The sequence below is a fragment of the Haemaphysalis longicornis genome, unplaced genomic scaffold (genome assembly GCF_048455015.1).
Source record: "Haemaphysalis longicornis isolate Haplotype H1 unplaced genomic scaffold, Haemaphysalis longicornis Haplotype H1 scaffold_1, whole genome shotgun sequence".
Taxonomy (NCBI): domain Eukaryota; kingdom Metazoa; phylum Arthropoda; class Arachnida; order Ixodida; family Ixodidae; genus Haemaphysalis; species Haemaphysalis longicornis.
In genome coordinates, this window is record NW_027526203.1 from 165,162,277 (window position 1) to 165,172,299 (window position 10,023).

The 10,023-nt window shown below is 51.5% G+C and overlaps 1 pseudogene; it reads right to left on the reverse strand.

Moving 5' to 3' along the window:
* Window positions 1-8,541: 8,541 nt before the first annotated feature.
* LOC144155563 (homocysteine S-methyltransferase YbgG-like) lies at window positions 8,542-9,495 on the reverse strand (annotated as a pseudogene).
* Window positions 9,496-10,023: the final 528 nt, after the last annotated feature.

Sequence of the window (10,023 nt, forward strand, 5' to 3'; positions counted from 1 at the left end):
GCGACGCGCCTTCCGCTCCGCACGCCTGCGAATGGCTCGTAAACGCCCCATGCGGTTCATGCTTTAGTCTCTCCGCCTTGGCGGCGAACGCGCGCGCCGCGAGGGCTGCGCTCGGGGGAAAAGGGAAAAGGGAATCTAAAGGCTCCCCACACGGTTCATGAGGCATGCGGTCCAATTCTATTGACCAGACGATGTTCTGGTGGTGGAGTGCTGTTTGTGTCCCAGAGTGGTTGCACATATATGCCTCAATGGTATCCGGAAATTATATATTTTTTGCCGGACCATGCATCCCTCCAAGCCAGGAGCCAAAGGATCCGACGCCAAGAATTAATTCAACTGCCTCCTGGCTGTAAGCGAGCTGTCCTAAGAGCAAGGCCACATTGGAACATAACGAAGATGTGTAGTACATGCGTATACAGTAAACTCCCGTTAAGCCGATCTCGAAGGGACCATGAAAATTTGCTCGTATTATCAGAAATTCGTCTTAACCGGATGTTTTTTGCATTCTGTACGTTACAAGAGAGATTCTTGTTCGTCTTAACCGAGACGTTACCGGTTCATCACACCTTTGCTCATTTAATGGTTCGCGGCACTGCATCTAAGACCGCTTCGCGTGGATTCATCGTCTAGGGGAGCATGTGCGATTTTTTTTCTCGAATATTCGATCAAATAACACATTACTCGTATTCGCTTATATCACAGTTTAAATTATTGAACAATTTAGAACTATTCCACAGACACGAATAATAAAGGGTTGGGTGTTTGTTCTGCATGAAAAATGACGCATACGGTGGGTGGACGTCCTCCTTTTCTTCTTTCTTTTTTATTTCGTGATCGTCGCCGAATGGATAGTAGGACGATTTCGTGGTTACGCGTATACCTGGTGAAATCGCGCGAAACTTGTACGAAAACGTGTGAGAGTGCCTGTCCTGTTCTCTCCCTAACCTGTTTTCGTCCGCGCTACTTCAAGTAAGCGATAACCGCATTGCGTCTCTTCCCCACGCTGGGGCTTTGGGATGCATAATCTTCAAAGAAATCTAGCCCGCATGCCGTGCCCGTCGCTTCGTGATCAACCTTCGTTTCGGAGCGCTAACTTTTTCTGTGGCCGGAGTTCCCTCGCGGGGCCCCACTTATCTCTTTCTCCGGCTGGATTGCGTCGTTCCGAGGTCAAACTCCGCTGCGCTGAAGATAGGAGCGGCGGAGGCGATAACAGGCTGGGCAGGTGAGGCGGCTGGCCGACGGGGGAGCGCTTTTAAGTGCGATGCACTTTATAAGCGACCCTGAATCCGCCGTCATCCGCGCTCCTCCTCCTCTCCCCTAGCAACGGCGCGAGGAGCGGAGAGGAGCGTCTGTAGCAACGGCGCAGCGACGTCACACCCCACGTGACCCGCGCGCGCTCCGCCTCCCGCGCCGTGGCTGCGCGCGCCCGCGCCAGCTCCCGCACCGCTCCTCGCGCCGTGACGTCACACTCCCACGTGACCGCGTGCTGGCGCCTTTGCGTCTGCTCCCCCTCTCCTCGCGCCGTGACGTCACATGCTCTGCAGCTGGCGCGCCTCTCCCCCCGTTAGGTTTGCACTCACCCTCGGCGCGCGCCTCTCCCCTCGCCTGACAGCTTCCCCTCGCCGGTACTGCGCCTCTCAAGGCGATGGCAGAATTACTACGCCGTGTACTCTCGGCGCAAGAAATGCATTCGCACTTCCTCACGATTCCCTTCGGGGAGGTGTTTGCGAGAGCAATCTACGTAGCGGGGTACCGTATAAGGCGTACATTTTAGCCGCATTTTTCGGGCTAAAAAAGTCACGCGTTCGTTGTGCAGAGGGGAAAAGCAAAACCAAAAGTTCGGTGACAAAAGTGAGGGGCGCGTTTATTACGTGACCGCGTTATAACGCACTCGCGGACGTTGTGGCTCGGTACTATTACGTTTAGGTACGTGTGATGTAGACCACAGGCACACGCGCAAAAATAAACTAAGCACGGATGATGGACGAAGTGCACGCCATAGTTTCGGTTTCTTTGTGCGAGTCTTCGAGCCTTTTATTGCCACACCCTGTTGCCATAACATAAAAATTTGTGTTCGGGGCACTTAAAAATTTACCACCTCCCTCCTAACGAAAGTTGAGAGAAGCTAGCGAAAGCTAAAAGTGCGTCCAACAGATCGTGAAACCTTCGCAAACGAAGAGTGACTACATGCAACGATTTTTCGTGCACTAAGTAAACGCATCTACGAACGATCTAAATGTACACCAAAACTTGGTTTATATGGGATAAAGGTATACTATTGTACTCCTTCGTGATCGATGTGTACCAAAACTTGGTTTATATGGGATAAAGGTATAGTATTGTACTCCTTCGTGATCGATGTGTGCATTGTCTTATGTAGAAGCGTTCCTTTTTCGCGATTTTCACGTAACCGTTTTGACACAATGGAAGCCCGATTTTACGCACGCGGTGTGCGTCTAAAGATGTTATCAGGGCTTTTTGGTCGAGCAACCGGATGCATTACATTTTTTTACAGGACGCCATAAGTCCCACTAAGAAAGCTTTCGCTTTAAAACTAAAGGCACTCCGAACCGACAGTTTCTCCTCTGCGCGCGTGCTTGTGCACCGGCGTGTATCACATGTTGACGACAGTGATGTCGTTGTTCATTGCAAGCCAGTTTGGAGCTATTGCTGAAATGCTCCTGTAAATCCCTTGCAAATGATCAGAATTTTATTCCTATTGAGACTTAACTGAGGAACATGAAGATCTGCTCGAGTTCGGTAGAATCAATACTGCAAAAACACACAAAAAAATCAATTTTTCGCGGACTTCTGCAGCAAATACGAAGCCATGATTTTTTGTATTTTTCTTTTTGTCGTCCCTGTTGGCGTCGTTGCTTCCGCCAGCGTGATTTTGCCAGTGCCCTTGCCACTAACGTAGCTACAAGTAACTTGCCTTCGAATGTAAGCGATTCACGCATTAAAAATAAGAGCTCAGTATTCCCGCTAAATTCTGCAGAGGATTGAAGGAATTTGCATCTACAGCCACACGCTAGAAGACATCAAAATAAGTGCACCACTTCCGTCACTATGGGCGCACAACTGAAGGGTCTGGTGCTAAAGACTATGCATGCTTGTCATTTCGCACCATTAACACGTTTGGCACGGTAATTTTTTGGCAAACCGCAGGAACTAGCGCAGGCAGTATACGCATGGATGACTGCGGCCCCAAGAATGGAGGTTGCTACTCACGACTCATCCCTCCCCGACGGAGCGAAGGGTACCGCGGGAGTGACGCAGTTGTTGTACACTTCGTCTTGCTCAGTTTACTTTTAAAGTCACTCGGCGATTTCTCTCCCAACTACTTGTTTTTTGCATCGTTAGCATGCCTGCAGCCTCACCAAGGCCCCCTGGTAGCATCTTCTTACATTTACCTCAATCTCCTTCAAGTGGAAATAAATGTCTATTACATCACTTGAATCATCCAAAATAAAATATCCCTTCACTTGGTCATGAAAGACTTGCATAACATGTTCTCTTTGGCGTGTATGTACACGCCCCTATCGTACTTAGTACGGGGGCGTAATGGATACACATAGGTATAGGGACCGGGCAGCTGGACGGGTGGCGCCACCACTCGGCGCTCCCCTCGTCAGTGGAATGAGCCGGTGCATTGGACTACACAGTCTCCCGTTGTTTTTGTCGTGTTTGCTTCGGTGCTTTGAATGTTTTGGTGGTGTTGTGAGCGTATATGTGCGGTGAAACAAAGTCTAGACAGATGTGTTGGGTTATCAGATTCAGTAATGACTACGTAAACTTGTCGGACGCTTGTAAAGTTGGGTGTCGGCTGCAATGGCATGAGCGCTTTTTGCAGCGATCTGCGCTTGGCTACACCCGTTCTGAGTACGAATAAAACTACTATTAGAAGTATTATTTTCTTCTTAAATTCACTAACGGCTACGCAAACTTATTGGATGCTTGTATGGTTGGGAATGGGCTACATTGACACGAGCGCTTTTTGCAGCGCTCTGCGCCTGGCTCCACGCGATCTGAGCAGGAATAAAAGTATTAGCAATATTATTATTCATTTCTACCACTTTAAATTATTTTCACTGGTTTCAATGACTACGGTTTCCACGCCAGCCTTAGCGCTGGGATACCTCGATACGGGTGCTTTAAATAGAAAGGCATCTGCATACGAGATGGATTACCGTGTAGCCGTAGAAATGTTGCAGTAGTTTTTCACTTTCTGTAACCGTGAGCTTTGTGGCTTCGGTTTTGGTGAGCGACACTGTGACAGCATGGGAGCGTGAAAGCCGAAGTAGAAATCCCACATTTGTGGTGGTCATTACTCCTCCCTCCTCCCCTTCCCGTTTTACCACCTGCGTAGAATAAATGCTGGCGCCGATTGTTAAAAAATGCGGCAGCGTTAACGTCAGCCGGTATTTTTTAATGCTTAAGTATTCTTTACAGAGTACCTGAAAAATTCGTATAACGCCTGGTGAAGACATCAAAAACGCGCGATTAGTTGCCTCAAATATGGGTGCATCAGCCCGAGTCCTCCAGCACAGACACATTTCAGACACGCCGGACAAAGTTTAGATTTGGAGGGAAGGGCATGGAAGTTCAAAATTAAGCAGCAAAATCATCTAGCCCTCCGTCTAATGATTATGATGGTTGAACGCAAAGCTTTCTTCCTGCGAAATCGAATGGGAAATGGTCAAAGACGCTGCGATCAAAAGACCAAACTGCGTACTGATCAAATTCGACGCTCAACTAGTCAAGGTTTAAATCCAGAAGGCAACCAAGGAAACCCATACGATAGAGCTTTGCGATAAACCCTCAACGTCGTTAGACGAAGGTGTGCATGATTTTTCAAGCGTAGGTGGCAGCTTGTAAACCGACCGCACCTTTCAGTTGTGAAGCTGAGTACAGGTTTCGGGCACCCTCCTGTCTTGCGTCCTTCAGCCACGCAGGAATTGGTTTTTCAAAAACCATTTACCAACTACCCAGCAAACATTGTAATTCTTGTAAAGCAATGCTTCTCTGGTTACGCCCTCACCATAGGCGTGCGCACAGGGGGGGCAGGGGGGGCGGCCGCCCCCCCTAATCATCTGAAGGGGGCGCCAAATTGGCCCATATTTTGCCAATGCAACACATTAAAGGAAAAATTTCTGCTCAGAAATATTTTGTATGTGTTGCAATTCCATCGCATTGAAATAAAAATTTTATAACCATCCCTGAGGTCGGGAGTTGCTGTAAGGGGGGGGGGGGGGGGGGCGCAGCGGCAAGACTTTGCACCCCCTAATTGAGAACCCTGCGCACGCCTATGGCCCTCACCACATACCGAGACATCACACAGCACTACCGCCTCACCCGCAGAACACTACCCCCGCCCAACGCCAAACTTACGATAGAGGAAGCACAGATGTGGCGCACTCTACAAACACATTCCTTCCCACTCGCACGCAGTTACAGCACTTCCACCCACAGCTCTTCCTCTCCGCAAAGTGTCCGAGATGCCGCAGCCTCGACACGATATACCACTCTTTGTGCGAGTGCCCCGCGGACCCTTACCCCCCCTTCCACACCCCCACCCACTGGGAGCAGGCCTTGGGTAGCTCTTGCCTCGTGGATCAACGGACCCTGACGCAACGGGCGCTGCAGGTCGCTTCGGTCATCTGGGCTGAGGCCACCGCTCCAACCTGAACCCGGTGTCTCACCAATAAAGTGTTTTTCTCTCTCTCTCTCCACGACAAGCAATAACGTTCTACTATCATGTGGTATTTATTCTATCAACGATTCCCGATGACTGTAGTAAGAGCATTTCTGTGAAATTAAACACGTTTCAGCCGTAGGTAATGAAGTTACGGAAGCGTAGTCCATCACAATTTCTGTTTTGAGGTAAATCTTAGAAGACCCCCCCCCCTCCCCCCCCCAACTTTGTCTTTCGCTTGTGCGCGACGTCGACGCCGTTTCGTCATCAACTGCCCAAGGCCAGCGCTGCAGCATTCCTAGATCGGTTGCACACACAGGCTTTGTGGGAGTATTTAGCTGCAGTATACCGTAAAAACCCGCGTATAATACGGACCCGCGTATAATACGAGGTGTATTTCGGGGAGATCGAAATCAGAAAAAAAAAATTTCATCCGCATATAATGCGAGGTAAAGAGCACAGAAAACATTTATTTGCACTGGAGTTACCGTTCAGTCATTGTCAGTTTTCGCTGGCACTGTCTCCCGACGTCCGGTTAGTCATCGTCAGGTTCGCTGCCGCTGTCTTCTGAAGTCGCCTTGTCGGAAATGTCTTCCCACAGAAAGTGGTCCTCAGTGCCATCAAGGGCGTTCGAGATGCCGCATTTCTTAGAAGAGCGACTGACGAGCCCACGCATCCGCGATCCAGCCACAAAGCACCGCTGGAGAAGTCCGCGTCAGCCACCCGGTAGCTGTCACTTACGGGTCTCCTGAACTCATCCACTCTTGGTAGCAGAACCTGATGCAGTCTTTGAAAGACCCGTTGATGCAAACGTCTAGCGGTTGCAGCTGGGATGTCATTCCTCCTGGAATGACAATGAGTTCGGTGCGGGGTTCGCGCAACAATTTCTTCACGGAATCAGCCAGGTGGCAGTGAAAGGCGGCCAACACGAGCACTGACGGGAACCCTCCAAAAGTGCTCCAGGTCGCCGACACCACACAGATGTTATCCAGTCGAGCACCAGTTGCTTTCTCCACCCGCGAATGCTGCCTTCGGTGACGCCGAACTGCCGTCCTGCGGCGCAATTCCTGATAGTCCCGGCACATAAAATAACTTTTCTTTTAATTGCAGCCGAATACTGCCTTCGTGCACCCCACATCGTGATGGACTTGCGATGAACGTGCCGATCCTTCGCGTGGTCAAAACAATCAAAATGGCGCCGGCTGAGAGAAGCAGCAGCCAGCTAACGCCACCGCAAGATGACGCCCCCTCCGCTGACACCGAAACCGAAAGTGCAAATTTACGGCTGAAAACTTTGGGATCCACATATAATACGAGGCATAAATTTTACATAGTAAAATTTGGAAAAAAACCTCGTATTATACGCGGGTTTTTACGGTACTCCTCGATACGCGAAACTGCATGCAGGCATAAAAAAACATTCACAGCATATCCACGGGGTGAATGATGATGAGTGGGCGAAGCTCCTGAGGGGAAATCATCGGTAAAACCGTGACTCTTCAGTGAAAGTTCGCCCACTACATCTGTGTCCGAACCACGACCAAGTTGGTCATGGTCCGAACGTAACGTCTAGAAAGTCTCGCTTAAACCGCGCGTCGGCACCTTGGGGCTGAGCTCGCCTGATGCGTTTTGCAGACGCCTCACGAGCTCTCACTGCATCGGGGTCTGCCTGCCGATACGCGCGCTTTCTCGCCGCTTCCCGTTCTCTGACGTTTTGGAGATCCTCTTCGCGCCGCAGCCGTGCCGCTTCGCGTACGGCAGGGTCCTCGCGCCGTTGCCGTGACGCTTGGGCCTCTCGTTCTCGAACGCTGGGATCTTGGCGGCGTCGTCGCGCAGCCAGACGACACGCTTCGGCCTCCCGCTCTCGTACGGCAGGATCTTGGCGGCGGCGTCGCGCAGCTTCACGGAGCGCTTCTGCCTCGCGGGCTCGCACATCTGCAGCCTTATCCATCGGGTGACTCCGAGCGTGCGCCAACCCGCCAACAGCGAACGGATTTTATTACAACGCTCCCCGCCATCTAGTAAACAATCCAAGAAGTAAACTAGAGGTAGCCACGCCATCTAGTAAACAATCCAAGCGCATCTTTTCATCATATACAAGTACCGCCATCTAGTAAACAATCCAAGAACTAAACTAGAGGTAGCCACGCCATCTAGTAAACAATCCAAGAACTAAACTAGAGGTGGCTACATACATACGTCGAGGATGGACAGACCCACGCCTTAAGGAGCTTCGCCCCTAAAAAATTGCATGAAGCAACGAACTTTCACTTCCAGCTTGACTTCCAGCTTGGCGCATTGAGCGTCGTCTGCTATTTGTAAATACTGAGTATGGGCGTAAATCACACGCATTGCATGCCTCGTAAACGTCACATCCATGCTCAAGATTTACCGATCTGAAAAATGCACGTGGGGTTACGTACGCTTTGCAAGCCGCACTGCAGAAAAACGACGGAAAGCCATGCACAGTTACGCTGCGCTGACCGCCACCCGCATTCCACTGACGAGCGGTTCGCCACGGGCGGCGCTGTTCGCTGAAGCGACGGTGGTGCCATACAACGGCCGCCCGGTCCCTAAAGGAATGTAGGGCGTTTATTGAGGATTACACAACAGTTGCTCCTCGCAACGGACCACGTAATAAAAGAGATACACATGAAAATGAGCCTCGATAAAGCGGACTTAACTCAGTCGCAATGATATACTGCGGAACTTATTCAGAACTCCGCTACACCATTCTTGGTGATAAAAACAGTGAGCTCGTTGTAACGGCACTGCACGACACAAACCACAGTTATGATGCATCAGGCTTCGTGAAGCAAACTAGAACTTCCTTATGAAAGGGAATGCTAAAAGTTCTGGGCTGCACCCCGCTTGATGACTTCAGCGATGCCTCTGATGTCGTCCGGTCCGGTTCTGCAACAGCCGCCGATGAGCGCGACGTTGAGCTTCATCCATTCGGCGACGTAGCCAGCAAGGGGCCGGCACGGCTCAGGGCCAGGCCCCCAGCCGAACTTGGAGGAGAAAACTTCGCCGCTGTTTGGATAGGCAACGAAGGGAACGGGAAGAGGCCCGGTCTTCTCGAATATGGCCTGCACGGAGTCGGGAGGGCAGCAGTTCACGCCAACGGCGCAAATCTGTCCAGAAGAGTCGGACCGCTGACAGTCGCGCATGGCAGCAGCGATGGGTTCTCCCTTGGCCGTGCAATCCGGGGCGTCTCGCGAAGTGGTGAAACTCAGCCACGCCTTGGTGCCGGGAAACTCGCGCAGGAGACGAACCAATCCCATCCCTTCTCGGGCCGCCGGTATGGTCTAGAAGGCGAGCAGGTCGCAGCCGGCTGTGACCAAACAGCGAACTCGGGGTCGGTGCCAGTCGATGAATTCTTCGACGCTCACGACGTCGGCGTACGCACCCGAGTACTCGGGGAAGTCCGACAGCGCAGCGCCGTAGGATCCGACGGAGCCAGCCACACGCACGCCGGGCGTAGCGCACTCCTCGCGCGCTTTCATGGCGGCCTCGCAGCTGCGAGCGATGAGCTTCTCCGCCGCGGTGGGGCCGATGTGCAGGTACTTCTGGAGGTTGTCGACATTAGCTTGGTAACTGCAGGTCACGATAACGTCTGCGCCGCTGCTTATGAAGTCCCTGTGGACCTCCACGAGCGCAGAAACATTACTGTTCAGTACGCTGGCACTCCAGAGCTTATCGCTCGGCAAAATCAAGTCCCGCTTGCACAGCTCGGAACCGACACCACCATCTAACACGTATACGGGAACAGGTGATTGGCCGAACACGGCCGACGCCATTCTGTCAGGGAATGGTGCAGTTGCCACGAAAGTACGGTGCCCGCACGCTGGTTGACCTCGGTTAGCGCGTGCGTCAGGTTAGCGCGATATCCGGGAATAGATAGGCGCACCGCCGCGCGCTCCGCGCTCTTGTGCTGCCGAATCGTCCCGGATAAGTTTACACTCCGCTGATTATCCGCACTTCTTTTCTTCTAATTATTATTTTCATACGCAATTATTATTTTCGTACGTACCCGCAGAAAAAAGGAAGCCAAGATGTAATCTTCACCCGACGCCCACGTGAGCAAAATTAAGCGATTAAGCGGGCGGCCCGCGCCACCCCGTGAAAAGGGGGGAAGTTACAGTGCGTGGCTCTCTCTCTCTCTCTCTCTCTCTCTCTCTCTCTCTCTCTCTGGCAAAGTACCCTTTCCGGCTGTAGTAATTGAGACTAGGCAGGGGCCATGCGTGCGTTCAGATAAGACTGGAAGGTTACGGAAATTCACGCGGGCTGCCTTTTTCAGAAACGCGTCATGTTTCTTTATTTCAACT